Here is a 21,075-nt window from a genome sequence, read left to right on the forward strand (position 1 = left end):
AGTGCTCCAACATATCCACACACTGGGGAGACCACCTTCTCGGCCCCACCCTCCTCAAACATTGCGGCAGTTCCCGGATTCCCTTCCATCTCCGGGGCACACGCTCAACCCCTTCAGAACAGTGTGGTGGCAGCCAGGCTCTCCCCAATTCCCTGGGTATGTGCTCCACCCTCTTTGGGACCTGAAGTGGCAAAACTCTTCCAGAGAATCGAGGCGGAAAGCCCACCCTCGACCTCCAGGGCAAACTCACCCTTTCCATGCATGTGGGCTGCTCCGCTCTCCCAGCCCGAGACCTCCTGACTCCAGACCTCAACCTCCATGGCTCTGTCTTTGAAGAGATTTTTCCTTTAATTTTTTCCTTGTCTGTCTCCTCCAGTCCAGACCGGCAATGGCTCTGTCTATAAAGATCTCGCAAAAATTCTGTTGGCTTTGCATGAAGCACACAGGGGTCAAAGCCATTAGACAATAGGACTTTCCACAAATCCTTTCTGGATAATTCCATCATCACCCCTCTCCTAACACCCCATCTGAGCCTCTGTGCCAGTTTGGATGTATTATGTCCCCCAAAATACAACGTCCTTTAATGCAGTCTTGTGGGGGCAGACGTATTAGTATTGATTAGGTTGGAATCCTTTGATTGTGTCTCCATGGAGATGTGACTCAATCAACCGTAAATGAAACATTTGATTAGATTATTTCCATGGAGATATGGACCCTGCCCATTCACTGTGGGTCTTGATTTAATCACAGGAGCCCTATAAAAGAGCTCACAAACAGAAAGACTGCAGAGAAGCTGCAGCTGAGAGACACATTTTGAAGACAGCCTTTGAAAGCTGATACTGACATTCTGGAGAATGCCATTTTGAAACACACCTGGGAGCAAGCAGATGCCAGCCACGTGCCTTCCCAGCTAACAGAGGTTGTCCGATGCCATTAGCCTTCCTTTGGTGAAAGTATAGTTGTGTTGATGCCTTAATTTGGATATTTTCATGGCCTTCAGACTGTAGCTTTGTAACCAAATAAACCCCCTTTATAAAAGCCAATCCATTTCTGGTATTTTGCATAGCAGCAGCATTAGCAAACCAAAACAGCCTTCAACCTTTTCTGACCTGAGCTATCCTAATAATTCCCCTAACTGGAGTCCTTGTTTCAATGGCGCCCCACCCCCCTCACCCCCACCCCTGCAAATGCTTCTCTCTGTAGCACCCAGAGGGATCTTTCTAATGCACAAATTATCATGTTTCTCTCCTCCTCAATCCTCTTCAGCAGCATCTCCTCACACCCAGGACAGTGTCCACCATCCTTCTCTTGGCTCGGAAAACCCTCAGGACCTGGCTCCTGTCTCTCTCTCCATCCTCATGTCCTGCTCCATCACTCTGGACTTTTTGCTACTCATTTCCACTTACAGCCCTTGCACTTGCTGGCCCCACTGCCTGGAATAGTCATCTAGTGCTTATTCACAGGCCTGTCCCCTCACTTCATTTGGGCCACCCCTAATGTCACCTCCTCAGAGAGGCCTTTTCTGATCTCCTTATGTAAAGTATGCAAATACACCTCACCCCTTCCGTCACTGGTGTTCCCTTACCCAGCTGTGATTTTCTTCAATGAACTTAATATTACACGGTATTATATTATTTATTTTGTTTGTTTATATGTTTGATGTTTTTATCAATAAAAAATAAACTCCGTGAGGACAGGACTTTGTATCATCTGCTCTACCATATCCCTAAAACCTAGAAAACTGCCTGAAAAATTGTGGGCCTCAATAAATATGGGTTGGAAGAGTGGATTAACTAAAAAGTTACAGTAACCTTAGGATAGATATTAAGAAATTGAAACTACTATCAGATCAAAGGGTATAAACATATGAAGGTCACTGATGTGTATTGCAAATTTCTTTCTAAGTGGTGAATATTACACTAAATTTTAATTGGCCAAAATATTAAAGAACCCAACTAAGAAGAGTACGCCCCGAAAGGGCAATGGCTGAAGACCATACAACCTACAGACCAATTAGCATTTAGCCTCCTCTCCTAGAATATCTTTCCAACACATGCAGTGGAAAAAATTAATTAGAAAGTTAAGCAAACCTTACTAAACCCTGTGTGGCTTGGGTGATCACTAAAATACAGTGCTTCGCCATTAGCCACTGATTCCCTTCCATTTTCCCAGTTTATGACCCAAATTCAACTGAGAATCAGATCTGGAGGAGAGAAGCACTGACTGCAGTGTTTCTTGACTTCGGAAACATTTTGATTGCCTTTTTATACATTAGTAGCTACGTAAAGCTTATTGACAAGATACCTTAGCTAGTGTTTCTGCAGAATCATTTTCACTTGGGAGTTTAATGTTAAGATAATGTCTTGTTTATTTCTTTACCTTTTAAGTTTTCAGGTCATACATTTCACCCTGAATTTATATTTGGTTCCCTAGATAAATGGCATTTGTCCTCTAAGAACAAGTTCTGATGCCAAACTTTTGTGGGAAATATTCTAGCAAGTGCTATATGGAATTCCTGCCTGCTAGTGCACACTTCTATTTTTTTTTTTTTCATTAAGCATCCCCAACACCCAAAAATAGAAGGGAAAAAAACTATTTATCATCAGAAAAACCAGTGTCAGAAAAACTGCTGTTCAATTTCTAAAAGACGGAAAATAGTCTTAAATGTTTTGACAGAGAACAAAATTCACAAACAAATGGAGAATTTGTGAATAACAACAAAATTTGGAGAAATGTTACATCCCAAAAATGTTCACCAGCTGCTTAGAAATCAAAATTCTGGTGTTTCCTGTGGATCATTTAGTTCCACAGCACAATGACTACAAGAATCAACAGCAAATGGAGGCCTATAAAGAGGTAGTCTATCGTTAAGGCAAACTAAAGTGGTTTCAACTAAAGGATCCCAAAGCGTGTGATGCTCAAACATAATGGACATGAATCATTTGCTCATGGAGCAGTCTATGGAGGAGTTCTTGGTCAGTGGGGAGCTTGCTGCTATATGTAATTCAGGGATCCAGGCTCTTCCACTGGTCCCACATCATCTAGAGCCTGGAGCCTCATCATCTGCATTCAGACCACAGAAAGAGAAAAAGAACCTCAAGGGGTCCAACCCACTTCTCCAGCTGGCAGGAGAAACTTCTCTTCCACTGGTATCCCATCCCACTGGTGAGAAATAGTGACACGGCCATGCACAGCAACCTGAAGTGCTGGTCAACACCCTCCTTTGCTGGGCAGCCACGTCCCAGCCACAACTGTTTACCAAGAAACGGGAGAACAGATTCTGGTGGTCAAATGCCAATCCCTGCCAAAGATACTAAAGGATGTGGATATTTAGTATTACTATCCATCAAAATCTGAAGGAAAGGAATTGTATTTCTATGATGCAGCAGAGATTGCTAGTTGTTCCGCATGTCAATTACCCATTTTTAAAAAATAATAATATTAGGGACCTTGGATTTTAACGGAGTGCATGGTCTCCCAGAGTAGAGACCTATTTCCCAGGCTTCCTTACAATTAGGTGTGGCCCTGTCACTAAGCTTCTGTCAAAGGGAGGAGAGTGGACATGGGGTGTCCTATTTCTGAATGAAGTCTTTGAAGGAAAGGGGAATCCTCTCTCCTTCCCACTTATTTTCCTTGCTGCTTATTGGAAGGCAGATGGGGCCAGAAGCTATCTTGGACTATGTTGATGAGGGTAAAACCTTAGCTTTCACGGAGTAGCCCTAGAATACTTACGCTTAGACAGTTAAATGAGAGAGGAATACACATCTATCTTGTTTAACCCACTTTTTTTTTTCTAATTCTGTTAAGATGCCAAACCTATAACTAATACATATGGCCAACAATATGGAATTCTGTTCATCCCCAGTTCAACATGTAAAATGTTGCAAAAAGGAAAAGAAATAATACTGAAAGGAACTTGGCCAAAGAAAGAAAATATAAATGTATTGATTCTATTTCTATAACATGAATTGAACTAGATAGGAATGATCTTTTTCTTTAAACAAGTGGACATTGAAGGTGAGATAATAAAAAATAGTCACTATCCCAGCTCAAGGTGAAATTCATCCTTATGATGTTCACAAAAAATATTCCTTGGTTTATTTAGACAATTGCCTGCAAATGTTCTAGGGGGTTTCTCTGTATTTACCTAGAATATAATTTTACATTATTTGCTAAAAGAAGAATAATTATCCAGTCAGTCCAATGTGGTTTGCAGATACTACTCACAATGTACAATTACCAGCTCTTCAAAAATAAACACATATGTGCAAACACAGTGTAGATACCTATTGGAGCTAATGTTCAATGAAAACTCAATTGGAAGGAAGACTCCCAATTAAGAAATTAGCACAACTTTTATTTTGAATTTGTGATTGTTGTAAGAAATGACAAAGACAGTTGCAATTCAAGGAGGAGGGTTGTGGGAAGGTAGGTGCTGGCAGCAGATAAGGGGCTTCCAGCGATGGCATGGAGATGTAAAGTGAGGGTCCAAGGCAGGTTCAGATCAGAGATGGGACAAGGGTGCGGGAAAGACCTGATGAGAAAATCTTCTCGGATCTTTGATAAGGGAATACTTTGTTTACTGTGTGTGTGTGTGTGTGTGTGTGTGTGTGTGTGTGTGTGTTTCCTGGAGCTGCCTAGAGAAGGAGACTGCAGCACAACCATTATTCCAAAATGGTGATTTTCCCAGGGTTCAGACCTGCCGCCTTCTGGAAGGAGCCACACATCCATGCATGCATAGATGGTTTTGGTGCTTCCTTAGACAAAACATTACAAGAGGTATACAAGTAATGAGATTAAAATTTAACATTATTAGTATAATCTTGTTTCTAACAGCAAGTGGCCTCCTTGGGGTGACCCATATTGGGGGCCGATGGGGTCATCTCCAGTCTCGGTCTCTGCAGGAGGCTGAACCCCCAACAACAAGGTGCCTCTTTGTCTGCAGACCCTTCCCCTTGGGTGCTGCGACACACTGGCAGTGCCTCTTCCCTCTGGGGTTGCGGAGACATTGTGGGTGACGTGGTGATACAGATCACCAACCGATTAATTTATTTCCTTATGAGTAACTAAGCTAATGGATCCAGTGTCATTTAAAAAGGGGAAGCTGTTTCTATGTCTCAATTTACAAAATATAGTGGAATTTTATACTAGAGGTCATGGTTGGTATGGTAGATTGAATTATGCACACCAGAATAAAAACATTTTCTTAATCTTAATCCCATTCTTGTGGGTGTGAACATTTTAAATAGGACCTTTTGAATGTCTTATTTTTAGTGAAAGTGTGGCCACCTGAAGCAGAGTGGGTCTTAATCCAATTACTGGGGCCTTATAAAGAGAAAGCCCTGGAGACAGCTGGAAGCCAAAGTCAGTGGAACATGGAAGAGAAAGGAGAGGACATCGCCATGGGATGGGAAAGCCAAGGAACCCAAGAATTACTGGCCTGCTGGAATACTGATCCTGGGAGGAAGCACGTCTTCCAACTTCTGAAACCATGAGCCAATGAAGTCCCATTGTGCAAGCCAACCCAATGTGTGGTGTTTGTCTTAGCAGCCTGGAAATTAAGACAGTTGGGTTCTGGTACCAGACAGAACTGGATTAAAACCCTAATACTAAAAACATCAAGAGCCAGGACGTATGTGCCTGGTTATATTATATATATATAACTTGTTGAATCTTTAGAACATGCAGTGGGTTCTAGCTCAGATTTCTATCTCATTTCAGAAGAGGAAATGGAATCCTACAATATATGACTTCTATTTAGAGTCATGCAGCTGGTATGTGCAGACTGGGGCTGGAATGTGTACAGGTTACTGATAGGAGCCATGCTGTCAACTACTATGTTACAATGAGGATTTGAGCTCTTAGTTTCCTAGGTAAAATTAAGTAATAATAGCATCTACTCCATAAAAGTGCTTAGGGCAACTCATAGAAAAAGGCCAATAAATATTAGCTGAAATATACTGGTTTATACAAACCAACCAATTTGGTTATTGCTGAATGCAAAATTATCGCTGAATATTCACTGACACCATATAACTTTCCATGTACTACACTAACAAATCATGCATATTGCCAAAGATATCAAGACAGTAGATGCTGTAAGGGAATTATTGTTCATCTTAGGTGTGATGATGGCATTGTAATTATCTAAGAAAATGTCCTTTTCTTGAGATGCATAGTGAAGTGTGTTGAGTAAAAGGACATGGTATAACCTAAAATTCTCCGGCTTTAAACAAAAAAGAGAGGCAATAGATGAAATAAAATATATCAAAATATTTATGGTTACAAAGCTGGTTGATGGGTACAAGAGAGTTTATTGTACAATGTCTATTTGATTTTTAGAAAAACAAAAAATTAAAGGAATAAACAGGAATATCATGGAAAGTTTTGTAGCACTGATTCTTTTTTGTTTTGTTTTGTTTTGTTTTGTTTGAGAATTAAAGTGTTTTATTTCATTGAAAAAAGATAATCAAAAACAGTTTGACCACGGCTTGCATTCTTCTTTTTATTGAATATCTTACGGTATTGAGTGAGCATCTTTCCTATACCTTGGCAAACTGTCACTCCCTTTAAGTTTGGATCAGTTTCCAACATTTTCTCTTTTGTAGTTTCATTCTTGTGAAATATTTTTGAGCATTTCCTTTAATGTGAAGTTTTTTTGCCAGCACCACTTCCTCTGGGACATATTCACCCTTTCATCACAGCCATTTTCCTCATTTATGTTGATAAGTGTGCCTTCACCAAGTTCCTCAGGCTGCATATCTAGTCTCTCCAATGACAGCAGTGTCAACATTTCCACGATCAGCTATTTCTTCTCTTAATTCCATTTATGTTCAATTCAAGCTTCACTTCCAGTTTTATTACTTTTCATTTCTTTGCTGCACTTTTACCTTTGGTGGTCAATTTTCTCTTTCATTTATCCACTTTGTAAAAGGTCAGCTGGGTGACAAGGAGACAATCTGACTGCATACTTTGCTGGCTACGCATTAACTGAATAACAGATGCCAGGTGACCAATCACTGTCAGAACCTGAAAGAAATGATGTAACTGGTCACCGACCATGATATGCGTCTGTCATTTATGTAGTGATGTGTGGACTGAAGAGCTAGCAGGGAAATATGTACTTTGTGCAATTCCTTACAATTAAATTACTGTGGTAACTCAAATTTGAACTGTGTTGTCAGGGGATTGGTGTTACTAATTAAACAGTGGTCACCAAAGTCTGTGCTAATTGGAACCATGCAAATCAAGCACTGCCTTTATTTGCTTACATTGACCCAGATGAGCTAGAAGCTGATAGCTGAGTCAGAACCTACCTAAGTTAACATCAAATAATGAATCTTAAAGCACCCCAAAAGCACATCCAGTGCACGTCAAGGTGGTTTTCAAATCTCTGCCATTTGTCAACCAAGCTTAAAATGTGAGTATATCTTAGGATCATGCAATTTTAGAAATAGAGATCGGACCTTTAAAAGACTCCATGGTTTGATACCACAAATTACCTGGCATGTTTATTAGGAATTATTTCTCATCCTTCTATTTCAATTTACTCATACGGCCACTTGCTGTCACAATGGCATGCAGCTCCACATTTGGTAGAACCACAAGCAGGACAAGAAACATCCTAAGCAGTCTTCCTCAAGGCAGTCACAGAGATCCATCCCACTGAAGATCAGCAGACCCTGGCTATCACAGACCTTACTTTTTGCTGGTATCACTTGTTTGTCTGAACAAGCTGATGCATTTTTTTTTTTTTTTTTTTTGGTAAGCCTTCTGTTTTCTCTTTTAGCAGTTTCTTGAGCAAATTCAGTTTGCTTTCCTGGGTTTGTAAACTGTAATGACCTTAAGGCTTTAGCAGTTTTTCCATCTGAATCAGGTTTTCTTCTCTGATGGTCTTCAGAATCAATATCCACACTTCCACCGATTATCTATGTACATTTTGGGCAAAGTTTCCACCCAGGTACAAGCTGCCTTCCAAATTCTGCACTCAAGAAAGTGGCCGGTTCTAAGTCAATTATATGCAATTTTTTTTTTTTTTTTTGGCTAGTGTTTTGTGTATGTTAAATGGGTCACAACACGACTTCTGCAAATCTTGAAATCTGTCAATGTAAATTTTTACATGATGGAAGCAGACTGTATTATTCCCGGAACATGTCATTCCAGTTTCAAGCGGAAGTAAAAGCATATCATTTGATGACAATTCTTGCAAAGCCCTGAAACCTGTGGTATGAAGCTGGACTCCAACTAAACAGGGATCCGTCATTCTTGATTCTAGTAGATTTTCCATTTTATTTTGCTTAGCAATCTCTCTCTAAGTAAGTCATGTGACGATCACCCTTAGCTTCAGCTCCACTTCGCCCCAGCTCAGGCGGGTCCCAAGTGCACACAGGCCAGACTTTGCAGGCTGCTTCTCTAGCACAGAGTCTTAAAATTCCCTTCGGAAGAGGACCTTGGTTTTTAGGGCTATGGGGCTCTGCAGAGGAGCCTTGGAGATGGAGGCAGAGGAGACCGGGTGCAGAGCTTTCGGTTCCCTGCCCATCTTTCACTGATGCTGCTGCACGTTTACTTGTCTTTCATAATGCAGCACCATGTAAGAACTTATGTGCTTTGGAAGGAGGGGAAGGGGTTAGAGAGCTGATTTGGCCTGGAAGGGAACCAGGTATTCCCTTGTTCTTGTCTTTGCAACCTTCAGGTCACAAACCCACACATTTGAACTTCATGTCATCAACTATATCACATACTACCCTCCAGCATCCCTGCCATCTACCATTTCTCAGTTGTTTTCCCCTCATTTTGAGAAGACTTCAGCTCCTGACTCACAGTCACCATGACCCCTAGCACCCTGTCTTAATTTTTGGTGCCATCAGTATCTGCATAGATAATGCTTTCCACCCCCTGGCCTCTCCATTTCTCAAATCCTCTGCTCCAATGATCTTGTTATTCCTCCAGCATCAGGAACGCCCTCCCAGCCAGAGCTGGCAGACTCTCTGTAAGCCAATTCATGGATCCCACTCTCTGACCACCACCCGCTATCACCCCCTGCAGTACCCGCACCCAGCAGCCCTCCTACCTCTCTGGGACTTCTTGTCTTTTCCTTAACTTTCATGGCCTTGATGTCTCCACTCTGCTTTTCCTGACTTAATTTCCACAGTCACTTATAATCTTTCCCTTTGTATGCCCCAGCTCCCTTGCCTTCCCTTTGCTGCACTTGTTTGGCCATAACCAGCCTGGATGAATCCATCTCTACTCCTGCCATGCCTGCACTCATGCGACCGAGCATGGCTGAAGATGAACACACACCCAGGCTGACTCAATGCACGTTAAGTTCAAGAATGCAAAACCCCACTGGGGCATCGCTGCTGCTCAGCAAGTATTATGCTTCATTTTCCTAGAGTATGTAGTCTTCACACTCCTAGACAACCAGTTCTAGCCCTCATCTTCCTCCTCAATCCTCTAATGCCTCCTTTCCTTCCTCACTCTCAGCTGATGGCTTTGCTTTCTACCTCACTTAGAAAATCGGAACAATCCAGAGGGAGCCTTCATAGACCCCACCACCACCACCACATGCACTCACCTACTTGTATCTGTATCCACAAACCCTTCCTTCCCACCTTTTGACACAGACAAACTCTACCCCTAAATAAAGCCAACACTCCTTGTGAACTTGATCCTATCTACACCCACTTATTGAAGAACATCACTTCTCTCTCTCTTTCTCTCCCATTATTACCTTTTTTCTCTACTACTCATTCCCAATAGCATATAAACATGCCACTATTTCTCCCATCTTAAAACCAAAACTAAAACGAAACACACACAAAAAAACTTCTCATGACCCCCATTTCCCTGCAAGAACCACCTCTTTTATTTGTTCCCCTTTGCCTCAAAACTCTTCAAATTTTCTTTCTCCACTCCATGTTTTACATCTGTTTTCTCCCATATTTCTTAATTCCACCCCCATAGGCTTTCCTGACTCCATGAAAATGCTCTTGCCAAGGTCACCAAGAATCTTGACACTGCTTGAGCCAATGGTCTGTTCTCAGTTCTCATCTCACTTGACCCATAAACAGCATTTGACAGTTATTACTCTCTCCTCTTTAATAAAACCCTCTTCACTTAACGTTCAGGATTTCACATGCTCTTTGTTTCTTTTCTTCATTTCAGGTGTTTTCTTCTCAGATTCCTTGTTTGGTTCCTTCTGCTTTCCCCAATCCTTAACTATGGAATGCCTCAGGAGAATATTCCTTGGTGCTGTTTATGCTCTACCTCCAAACCCACAGGGACCTCATATTTAAATACTATCTATGTATCCATAGCATCCAAACATATCTGTCCAACTGAGACCCTTCTCCTGCCCTACAGACTCATATCAACTATTTGGAATCTCCACTAGGATGTCTGATATACACCTTAATCGACATGTCCAAAACTGGGCTCCAAGTCTTTCTCCCTTGTACGAAAACAACTCCACCAGCAGCCTTGCCTGTACCAAGGGATGACAACTCCTTCCTTCTATTGCTTAAATAAAAAAGTCTAGAGTGAGCCTTGAATCTGTTGTTTCTCTCACATTCCACCTTCTATGCCTCAGGAGATCCCGAGTTCCTCTACCTTCAGAATATCTAGATTCTGCTCTGTCGGTTCCACCCAGGTTTCAGAAACCTCCATCTTTCACCTGGAAATGCATCACACCAACAAACATCTCTTTGAGGTTACCGTTTCTCCACACCCATCCATCAGATTCTCAACACAGAAGTCAGAAAACATCTGCTGAAACCTGCAATGGTTGCCCATTTTGCACAAAGTAAGAATGAAAACGCTAGTGATGACCTCTAAGGCCCCATGTGGTCTGTCCCTGATTGTCTTTCTGCCCTTCTCTCCTACTACACTGGACTCCTTGAACACACCAGGCTTATCCTACCACACAGCTTCTGCGCTACCTATTTCTTTTGCCTAGCACATTCTTCTCCCAGGAACCACTCGGCTAATCCTCTTGCTTCCTTCAAGTCTTTGCTTAAATCTCACCTTCTTTATAATACTTACACCAACTCCCCTTTTTAATACTGCAAACTGCCTTTCACACACCCTCAGTACTCTGAGCTTCCCTTATCTGCACCCTTCTTTCTTTTCATCCATAGTACTCATCATTTTCTAATGTACTGTATAATTCTCGTACTCATCATTTTCTTATGTACTGTATAATTCTCTTGCTCATTACTATTTTTATTTACTATCTGTCTCCCTGCAGTAGACTTCAAGCTTCATGAGGGCAGGGTCTTTGGAGGCTGTGCTCACCACGCATCCTAAGCCCTGGGACAGAACCCAGCCCAAAACAAGCTTTCAAGAAATACTTGTTCCATAGAAACAAGTATGGTGGAGTACAGCTGAACAGCGTCATCACTGAGCTGGCAGAATCTAAGGTTATGTAATCTAATTCTAAACTAAGGGATAGATTGCAAATCCTTCAGTAACACCTCCATATATTTGATTTCTGTCAGTTTGGGCTTTAAAAGGTTCAGGATTTTTATTCCTTGTTAAGAACTTGAAATATAGCTAAACTTTGTTGCCGACTAAATGTGGAACCATATTTCTTAACTCAGAGTCCATCGGGGGTAGCACTGATGGTCCCTTATGACAGTAGATATGTCCAACAGATGTGATATGAGTTTGAAGGTGGACCAAGAAAACACCATAACCATAGCCCCCAATTTCTTTGAATCTCTATTAATACATAGAAAAATGGGCAATGAAGGCCACAAAGAATTGTTAGATACAACATGGCTAAAGTATTTTAACTTAGAAAAAAAGATTAAGCTCATCAACTAAATGCCTGTCATAGCCATTACAATAAAAGTTAACAAAGAACTCACAGGGCTGCTGGCTTTGAGCAACGTTCTTTCCTGGCATTTCTGTCTCAGCTTACAGCTATTATTGCAACACAACCTCACTACTCTAGAGGCATGCGTTGACTGATAAATCCAGATATTTAATTAGTTACCGTCCTATGACTGACATAGATAGGCCCAGTGGTGGGGTGGGGCAAATAGTAGAAATAATGAAAGGACAAAATTGATTGTTGTGACTCATCAGGGAAGTTCAGCCTTACAAGGAACAATGAGCTACTCATTGCTACAATGAACATCTGGTCCTACAGAGACAGTCTGTACCAAACCTGGAAGAAAGGTGCATGTGCTCTGAGAATGACAAATTTTTAATGTTCTCTAAGGGTTGTGTCATTTCCCTAGTTTGGGCAGGATGACCGGCAATTACGTGAAAAATAGAAGCATATCTTCAAGTATGTATTGAATTTTCAACCCTTTTTCAAGTATCTAGTCACTTCCAAACCACCGGAGCATAATAAACCAAGTGGGAGGCACTGAACTTTACTGCTAAAACTAATAACAGCTGATGATGGTCAGTTTGAAGATATCACTGCTGACAGCCTGTGCCAGTTAAAGAATCTGTGGGTGTCTCTTCACTTCTAGGATATTTATAGCCATCCAAGTATTAGAATATAGTTATATATATATATATATATATATATATGTGTGTGTGTGTGTGTGTGTGTATATATAATATACATTATATAATATATAATAGTATATATTAGTATATAAGTATTTCAAACTTTGTGGAGGGTAACCCTTTGACTGATTTCCCTTTTTGCTTTTAGGTTATCTAATTAATCTGAATCCTATTAGACTATTAGAGTTTGAAATATTTTCCCATGCAGTATACCATCTATATATGATATAGACTGAGTACTTGGAGACTTAAAGTGCTTTTCTCCCCATAATCTTACAATGAAACAATGTCATCCAGGTATCAAATGCATCACAAATTCTTACTTCACTCTCTTGAAGACAATGCCAAACATTTTAATGATGAGTCAAACAGGCCTATTGTATATGAGTAAGAACAATAGAAAAATTTCTAACTGTCTGTGCTGGTGTGTACATATTATGTCCCCCAGAAAAAGCCATATTCTTTAATGCAGTCTTCTAGGGGCAGAAGTATTAGTGTTGATTAGGTTGGAAGCTTCTGGTTGACTGTTTCCATGGAGATGTGACCCACCCAACTGTGAGTGACACCTTTGATTAGGGTGTGACCTGTTGATTGTTTCCATGGAAATGTGGCCCCACCCATTCAGAGTGGGTCTTGATTAGTTCACTGACATCCTATAAAAAGCTTACGAACACGGGGAACTTAGAGTAACTTAGAGTGACATTTTGGAGCAACTGCAGCTGAGAGAGACATTTTAAAGACTGCCATTGGAAGCCATTGGGGGTTTATTTGGTTATGAAGTTATAGCCCTAAGGCCATAAAAGTGTCCAAACCAAGGCAGAAATATGAGTATACCTTCAGTGGAGAAAGGTCATTGGCGTCAGGAAAACCTCTGTCATCTGGGAAGTCACATGGGTGGCGTCTGCTTGCTCCCAGGTTGCATTTCAAAATAGGATTCTCCAAAATGTCTTTCAACTTAGCTTCTTGGGGCAAACTCTGGGCTAGTACCTCCAAAGCATCAGCAAAAGTCCGTTTTCAATGGCCGTCTCTGAAATGTTTCTCTAAGCTGCAGCAGCTCTGAGCTCTTTCTGCCTGAGCTCTTATAGGGCTCCGGTAAGCTAATCAAGACCCACGCTGAATGGGTGGGACTACACCTCTATGGAAATAATCTAATCAAAATTATCACCTATAATTTGGTGAGTCACATCTCCATGGAAACACTCAGTAAAGAGATCACACCCTAATCAATCTGCCACCATAAGATTGCATTAAAGAATACAGCTTTTTTTCTGGGGAACATAATATATCCAACTGGCACATGTATATTCTTCTTTCTTTGTCTGAAACAAATCAGAGGTGTTATATACACACAGTGAATATTATTCAGCCTTAAAGAGGAATAAAGTTCTGATGCATGCTGCAACATGGAAGAACTTTGAAGACACCATGTGGAATAAAATAAGCCAGACACAAGCAGAAAAATATTGTATGGTATAAATTGAATGAAATATCTGGAAGAAACAAATTTCATAGAGACAGATAGTCAATTTTAGGTTAGCAGGTCCTGGGGCGGGGGTGGGGAGAGAGAGCATTATTGCTTAATGGGTGCAGAGTTTCTGTTTCAGGTGGTGAAAAGTATAGATAAATGGATATTTGTGATGGTAGCACAATATTGTGAACGTAATTAATACCACTGAATTCTACACTTGAAAGTGGTAGAAAAGGGAAATTTTGAGTTGTATAAATTTTACTACAGTAAAAAGGCAGAAAAATTGAAAAAAAATTAGAGGTGAATCCCACTCTCAGAGTTTGAAACATTTTCCCATACATTATCCAAAGTTGTCCAAAAGAATCTAAGTCCTGATATGGCAATGCCTAAACTCATTCATTTTTTTTTTTTTTTTAATCATCATTTTATTGAGATATATTCACATACCACGCAGTCATACAAAACAAATTGTACTTTCGATTGTTTACAGTACCGTTACATAGTTGTACATTCATCACCTAAATCAATCCCTGACACCTTCATTAGCACACACACAAAAATAACAAGAATAATAATTAGAGTGAAAAAGAGCAATTGAAGTAAAAAAGAACACTAGGTACCTTTGTCTGTTTGTTTGCTTCCCCTACTTTTCTACACATCCATCCATAAACTAGACAAAGTGGAGTTTGGTCCTTATGGCATTCCCAATCCCACTGTCACCCCTCATAAGCTACATTTTTATACAACTGTCTTCGAGATTCATGGGTTCTGGGTTGTAGTTTAATAGTTTCAGGTATCCACCACCAGCTACCCCAATTCTTTAGAACCTAAAAAAGGTTGTCTAAAGTGTGCGTAAGAGTGCCCACCAGAGTGATCTCTCGGCTCGTTTTGGAATCTCTCTGCCACTGAAGCTTATTTCATTTCCTTTCACATCCCCCTTTTGGTCAAGAAGATGTTCTCCATCCCACGATGCCGGGTCTACATTCCTCCCCGGGAGTCATATTCCACGTTGCCAGCGAGATTCACTTCCCTGGGTGTCTGATCCCACGTTGGGGGGAGGGCAGTGATTTCACCTTTCAAGTTGGCTTAGCCAGAGAGAGAGGGCCACATCTGAGCAACAAAGAGGCATTCAGGAGGAGACTCTTAGGCACAAATACAGGGAGGCCTAGCCTCTCCTTTGCAGCAACCGTCTTCCCAAGGGTAAAACTTATGGTAGAGGGCTCAACCCATCAAACCACCAGTCCCCTATGTCTGTGGTCATGTTAGCAACCATGGAGGTGGGGTAGGCGAATACCCCTGCATTCTCCACAGGCTCCTCAAGGGGGCACTACATCTTTTTTTTTTTTTTCCTTGTTTGTCTTTTTTCTTTTTTTTTTTTTTTAACTTTCCCTTCTTTTTTCAAATCAACTGTATGAAAAAAAAAGTTAAAAAGAAAACAAGCATACAATAAAAGAACATTTCAAAGAGACCATAGCAAGGGAGTAAGAAAAAGACAATTAACCTAAGATAACTGCTTAACTTCCAACATGTTCCTACTTTACCCCAAGAAAGTTACATAATATAGCAACATTTCAGTGAACTTGTTCCTACTACATCCATCAGAAATTAACAGACCATAGTCATTTCTGGGCATCCCCAGAACGTTAAATAGCTTATCTGTTCTTCTTGGATTATTGTTCCCCCTTCCTTAATTGCTCTCTACTGCTAGTTCCCCTACATTCTACATTATAAACCATTTGTTTTACATTTTTCAAAGTTCACATTAGTGGTAGCATATAATATTTCTCTTTTTGTGCCTGGCTTATTTCGCTCAGCATTATGTCTTCAAGGTTCATCCATGTTGTCATATGTTTCACCAGATCGTTCCTTCTTACTGCCGCGTAGTATTCCATCGTGTGTATATACCACATTTTATTTATCCACTCATCTGTTGAAGGACATTTGGGTTGTTTCCATCTCTTGGCAATTGTGAATAATGCTGCTATGAACATTGGCGTGCAGATATCTGTTCGTGTCACTGCTTTCCGATCTTCCGGGTATATCCCGAGAAGTGCAATCGCTGGATCGAATGGTAGCTCTATCTCTAGTTTTCTAAGGAACTGCCAGACTGACTTCCAGAGTGGCTGAACCATTATACAGTCCCACCAACAATGAATAAGAGTTCCAATTTCTCCACATCCCCTCCAGCATTTGTAGTTTCCTGTTTGTTTAATGGCAGCCATTCTAACCGGTGTTAGATGGTATCTCATTGTGGTCTTAATTTGCATCTCTCTAATAGCTAGTGAAGCTGAACATTTTTTCATGTGTTTCTTGGCCATTTGTATTTCCTCTTCAGAGAACTGTCTTTTCATATCTTTTGCCCATTTTATAATTGGGCTGTCTGTACTATTGTCATTGAGTTGTAGGATTTCTTTGTATATGCAAGATATCAGTCTTTTGTCAGATACATGGTTTCCAAAAATTTTTTCCCATTGAGTTGGCTGCCTCTTTACCTTTTTGAGAAATTCCTTTGAGGTGCAGAAACTTCTAAGCTTGAGGAGTTCCCATTTATCTATTTTCTCTTTTGTTGCTTGTGCTTTGGGTGTAAAGTCTAGGAAGTGGCCTCCTAATACAAGGTCTTGAAGATGTTTTCCTACATTATCTTCTAGGAGTTTTATGGTACTTTCTTTTATATTGAGATCTTTGGTCCATTTTGAGTTAATTTTTGTGTAGGGGGTGAGGTAGGGGTCCTCTTTCATTCTTTTGGATATGGATATCCAACTCTCCCAGCCCCATTTGTTGAAAAGACCATTATGGTTCAGTTCGGTGACTTTGGGGGCCTTATCAAAGATCAGTCGGCCATAGATCTGAGGGTCTATCTCTGAATTCTCAATTCGATTCCATTGATCTATATGTCTATCTTTGTGCCAGTACCATGCTGTTTTGGCAACTGTGGCTTTATAATAAGCTTCAAAGTCAGGGAGTGTAAGTCCTCCCACTTCGTTTTTCTTTTTTAGAGTGTCTTTAGCAATTCGAGGCATCTTCCCTTTCCAAATAAATTTGATAACTAGCTTTTCCAAGTCTGCAAAGTAGGTTGTTGGAATTTTGATTGGGATTGCATTGAATCTGTAGATGAGTTTGGGTAGAATTGACATCTTAATGACATTTAGCCTTCCTATCCATGAACATGGAATATTTTTCCATCTTTTAAGGTCCCCTTCTATTTCTTTTAGTAGAGTTATGTAGTTTTCTTTGTATAGGTCTTTTACATCTTTGGTTAAGTTTATTCCTAGGTACTTGATTTTTTTAGTTGCTATTGAAAATGGTATCTTTTTCTTGAGTGTCTCTTCAGTTTGTTCATTTCTAGCATATAGAAACATTACTGACTTATGTGCATTAATCTTGTATCCCGCTACTTTGCTAAATTTGTTTATTAGCTCTAGTAGGTGTATCGTTGATTTCTCAGGGTTTTCTAGATATAAGATCATATCATCTGCAAACAATGACAGTTTTACTTCTTCTTTTCCAATTTGGATGCCTTTTATTTCTTTGTCTTGCCGGATTGCCCTGGCTAGCACTTCCAGCACAATGTTGAATAACAGTGGTGACAGCGGGCATCCTTGTCTTGTTCCTGATCTTAGAGGGAAGGCTTTCAGTCTCTCACCATTGAGTACTATGCTGGCTGTGGGTTTTTCATATATGCTCTTTATTATGTTGAGGAAGTTTCCTTCAATTCCTACCTTTTGAAGTGTTTTATCAAAAAGGGATGTTGGATTTTGTCAAATGCTTTTTCAGCATCTATTGAGATGATCAATTGATTTTTCCCTTTCGAGTTTTTAATGTGTTGTAATACATTGATTGTTTTTCTTATGTTGAACCATCCTTGCATGCCTGGAATGAACCCCACTTGGTCATGGTGTATGATTTTTTTAATGTGTCTTTGGATTCGATTTGCAAGTATTTTGTTGAGGATTTTTGCATCTATATTCATTAGGGAGATTGGCCGGTAGTTTTCCTTTTTTGTAGCATCTTTGCCTGGTTTTGGTATTAGATTGATGTTAGCTTCATAAAATGAGTTAGGTAGTGTTCCATTTTTTTCAATGTTTTGAAAGAGTTTGAGTAAGATTGGTGTCAGTTCTTTCTGGAAAGTTTAGTAGAATTCCCCTGTGAAGCCATCTGGCCCTGGGCATTTATTTGTGGGAAGATTTTTGATGACTGATTGGATCTCTTTGCTTGTGATGGGTTGGTTGAGGTCTTCTATTTCTTCTCTGGTCAGTCTAGGTTGTTCATATGTTTCCAGGAAATTGTCCATTTCTTCTACATTATCCAGTTTGTTGCCATACAGTTGTTCATAATATCCTCTTATAATTTTTTTAATTTCTTCAGGATCTGCAGTTATGTCACCTTTTTCATTCATTATTTTGTTTATATGGGTCTTCTCTCTTTTTGATTTTGTCAGTCTAGCTAGGGGCTTGTCAATCTTGTTGATCTTCTCAAAGAACCAACTTTTGGTGATATTTATCCTTTCTATTGTTTTTTTGTTCTCTATGTCATTTATTTCTGCTTTAATCCTTGTGATTTCTTTTCTTCTACTTGGTTTAGGATTGGTTTGCTGTTCATTTTCTAGCTTCTTCAGTTGATCCATTAGTTCTTTGATTTTGGCTCTTTCTTCCTTTTTAATATATGCGTTTAGTGCTATAAATTTCCCCCTTAGCACTGCTTTTGCTGCATCCCATAGGTTTTGGTATGTTGTGTTCTCATTTTCATTCGTCTCTATATATTTAGCAATTTCTCTTGCTATTTCTTCTTTAACCCACTGATTGTTTAGGAGTGTGTTGTTTAACCTCCAGGTATTTGTGAATTTTCTAAGTCTCTGATGGTTATTGACTTCTAATTGTATTCCATTGTGGTCAGAGAATATGCTTTGAATAATTTCAATCTTTTTAAATTTATTGAGGCTTGTTTTATGTCCCAGCATATGATCTATTCTGGAGAAAGTTCCGTGAGCACTAGAAAAGTATGTGTATCCTGGTGATTTGGGATGTAATGTCCTGTAGATGTCTGTTAAATCTAATTCATTTATCAGATTGTTTAGGTTTTCAATTTCCTTATTGGTCTTCTGTCTGGTTGATCTATCTATAGGAGAGAGTGATGTGTTGAAGTCTCCCACAATTATTGTGGAAACATCAATTGCTTCCTTTAGTTTTGCCAATGTTTCTCTCATGTATTTTGTGGCACCTTGATTGGGTGCATAGACATTTACGATTGTTATTTCTTCTTGCTGAATTGCCCCTTTTATTAGTATGTAGTGGCCTTCTTTGTCTCTCAAAACATCCCTGCATTTGAAGTCTATTTTATCTGAGATTAATATTGCTACACCTGCTTTCTTTTGGCTGTAGCTTGCATGAAATATTTTTTTCCATCCTTTCACTTTCAGTTTCTTTGTGTCCCTGTGTCTAAGATGAGTCTCTTGTATGCAACATATTGATGGTTCATTTTTTTTGATCCATTCTGCGAATCTATATCTTTTAATTGGGGAGTTTAATCCATTTACATTCAACGTTATAACCGTGAAGGCATTTCTTGAATCGGCCATCTTATCCTTTGGATTATGTTTGCCATATTTTTCCCTCTCTCTATTAATATCCTTTATTGTACCCATATCGAATCTCTTTAGTACTGAACCTTTCTCCAAGTCTCTCTGTCCTGTCTTTGTTTCTCTGTCTGTAGGGCTCCCTTTAGTATCTCCAGTAGGGCAGGTCTCTTGTTAGCAAATTCTCTCAGCATTTCTTTGTCTGTGAAAAATTTAAGCTCTCCCTCAAATTTGAAGGAGAGCTTTGCTGGATAAAGTATTCTTGGCTGGAAATTCCTCTCACTCAGAATTTTAAATATATCGTGCCACTGCCTTCTCGCCTCCATGGTGGCTGCTGAGTAGTCACTACTTAGTCTTATGCTGTTTCCTTTGTATGTGGTGAATTGCTTTTCTCTTGCTGCTTTCAGAACTTGCTCCTTCTCTTCTATGTTTGACAGTGTGATCAGTATATGTCTCGGAGTGGGTTTTTTTGGATTTATTCTATTTGGAGTTCGCTGAGCATTTATGATTTGTGTATTTATGTTGTTTAGAAGATTTGGGAAGTTTTCCCCAACAATTTCTTTGAATACTCTTCCTAGACCTTTACCCTTTCTTCCCCTTCTGGGACACCAATGAGTCTTATATTCGGACGTTTCATATTATCTATCATATCCCTGAGGTCCATTTCGAGTTTTTCAATTTTTTTCCCCATTCTTTCTTTTATGCTTTCATTTTCCATTCTGTCATCTTCCAGGTCACTGATTCGTTGTTCAACTTCCTCTAGTCTTGTACTATGAGTGTCCAGAATCTTTTTAATTTGGTCAACAGTTTCTTTAATTTCCATAAGATCATCCATTTTTTTATTTAGTCTTGCAATGTCTTCTTTATGCTCTTCTAGGGTCTTCTTGATTTCCTTCATATCCCGTACTAGGGTCTCATTGTTCATCTTTAGTTCTTTGAGTAGCTGCTCTAGGTGTGTCTCTTCTGGTCTTTTGATTTGGGTGCTTGGGCTTGGGTTATCCATATCGTCTGGTTTTTTCATATGCTTTATAATTTTCTGTTGTTTTTGGCCTCGTGGCATTTGCTGAACTTGATAGGGTTCTTTTAGGGTTTGTAGACTAGTTGAAGTCCTTATCTCTAATTTATCAGATCTACAGCTTCGTGGAGTAGACTTTCTCTAACTAACCAGCAGGTGGCGTCCACGAGCCACCTGTTCTCCACAAGCCAGATCTCCCCTGCTTAGCCTTTTTGGTGAGTGGGGGAGTGAGTCTTGTGGGGCCCAATTGGTGTACCAAGCTTGCGTGTGTAGTTGGTGTTGCCTGCCCTGTATGTGGGGCGTGTTTCTGGGCAGTCGGGGAGGGGGGGTGGCCCTAACAATCAAATCTCCCTGATGATCCTAGAGTTTTAAAGCTACTGCAATAGTCTAATCCTTCAGTTCAGTCCTGCCACAGTTTGTCTCTGCCACTGACCCACAAGTCTTTGGTATTGGCGTATGGCTCCTGAGATTTGCAAGTGGGCCCCTCTTCCAGGCTGT

General features: G+C 40.1%; 1 pseudogene; it reads right to left on the minus strand.

The window, feature by feature from the left end:
- Positions 1-7,498: 7,498 nt before the first annotated feature.
- LOC119509601 lies at positions 7,499-8,797 on the minus strand (annotated as a pseudogene).
- Between the last annotated feature and the right edge of the window lie 12,278 nt (positions 8,798-21,075).

The sequence above is a fragment of the Choloepus didactylus genome, chromosome 14 (genome assembly GCF_015220235.1).
Source record: "Choloepus didactylus isolate mChoDid1 chromosome 14, mChoDid1.pri, whole genome shotgun sequence".
Taxonomy (NCBI): Eukaryota; Metazoa; Chordata; class Mammalia; order Pilosa; family Megalonychidae; genus Choloepus; species Choloepus didactylus.